Source organism: Seriola lalandi, unplaced genomic scaffold (genome assembly GCF_002814215.2).
Source record: "Seriola lalandi dorsalis isolate HSWRI2012SDOR001 ecotype SW California unplaced genomic scaffold, Sedor1 jcf7180002004589, whole genome shotgun sequence".
In the NCBI taxonomy this organism is placed as follows: Eukaryota; Metazoa; Chordata; class Actinopteri; order Carangiformes; family Carangidae; genus Seriola; species Seriola lalandi.
The window spans coordinates 1-1,501 of NW_019475244.1; the positions used below are offsets into that span (position 1 = coordinate 1).

Sequence of the window (1,501 nt, forward strand, 5' to 3'; positions counted from 1 at the left end):
ATAAATGAGCTGAGTTACTTTCCAACACTGATTTTAACATATGGTTACTTTTAAGAAATTGTAAAATATGTCCAGCTCAGAAAAAACCTAAAATACCGGGGTATTTTATCCAATGGTGAATGGTCATCTAAACAAATGTAGACGATGATGAACTGCTACAGAAAAGAAATCTCATTGAGCACAGTTACTACACGTTGTCATTTTAACCTGGAAAGGTGCGTCCATCTGAAAACAATTCACATCATGGAAAAGGTCTAATGATCATTTCTTGGGACACATATCTAAAGGCTAAATAAACATATTGTCATAGATATATTATTGATCAAATGCAAAATTATAAACTGCAAATTCAATGTACCAAATGTATGCACTCAAAATGATTATTACAAACTTTAAATTGATCAAATAGACGTTTTTTTAGTATATTGCAGCTCTAAATAAAAAAAATACATCTTTTTGTAAATAACAGCATGCGGGTCCTGTTTATCTTTCAATAGATATAACAATAACATTTGCGACAACCGTGCTCGCTTTCTGGCAGACTTATGTTACAAAAAGGTGCAGGTTTCCAGGGAGACAGACAGAGGGGAACGGAACAGTCCTTTGAGGAAGATGTGAAAGACGAGACCTTCTCAGGTATCTAAATAACAGTTCAGGAAAATTTGTTCGCTATTACCGAAAAAAGTTTTTTGTTACCTAAAGACAATGAACGGCAGCATGTAGGGGCAGCTATGTGTCTGCTAAACAAGCTATGTAACGTTAATGGTTCCTGTTGTTAGCTTAAATGTAACGCTAGCTCCAGCCAAACAGTTGACGTTAAATTGGCTAATTTCAGTTGTAGCATAAAGCTAGTTGAATAAGCGAGTATTCCGCCATAAACAATGGTTCATACACGTAGAGAGACAACGGTAAGCTAGCTGCTTGTTGGTTCGATTTGGTAAAACATAACTGCGGCGTTTGTTAGCCTCACATGAACAGTCCAGACTTGCCAAGTTTGTAAACAGGTTTGTCCCCTTTTTTATTGATTTTTTTTCACGAAGCTGTGTTGAATTAAACACATTTTCACGACCAGACCGTTGCTGTAATAGATGAGTCAGTAAGGACTTTAAACGTGTTTCACTTCATTGTGAACTAATGACCTCGCCAACGGCTAACTTTCGTTTCCTCTGACTAGGAAAGAATGAGAGAGAAGAGAGATGAAAGTATGGTGAAAGATCTCTCTGGGTTGTATGATGGAAAGACTGGGAAAGGAGAGATCCATATGCAGCGCTAGTCCCTTCCCATGGCTCAGTCACCCCAAAACAGAGGCCTCAACCCTGCTATGGAAACTCAAAGACTGCTTCTCCACCACTGAGACAACCACCCCTCATCATACAGATAAAGAAGTAGGTAATTACAGTGGCAAGAAAAAGTATGCGAAACCTTTGGAATAACCTGTTTTTTTGCATTGATTGGTTACAAGATGTGAACCGATTTTCATCTAAGTAACAAATGTAGACAA

The 1,501-nt window shown here is 37.7% G+C and overlaps 1 long non-coding RNA gene across 1 annotated transcript; it reads left to right on the forward strand.

Annotated features, from left to right (window-relative positions):
• Positions 1–557: 557 nt before the first annotated feature.
• On the forward strand, positions 558–1,385 carry LOC111669135 (uncharacterized). Its single transcript, XR_002761774.1, has 2 exons — positions 558–636; positions 1,175–1,385. It is a non-coding gene; the product is annotated as an uncharacterized LOC111669135 (long non-coding RNA).
• The last annotated feature ends 116 nt before the right edge of the window (positions 1,386–1,501 follow it).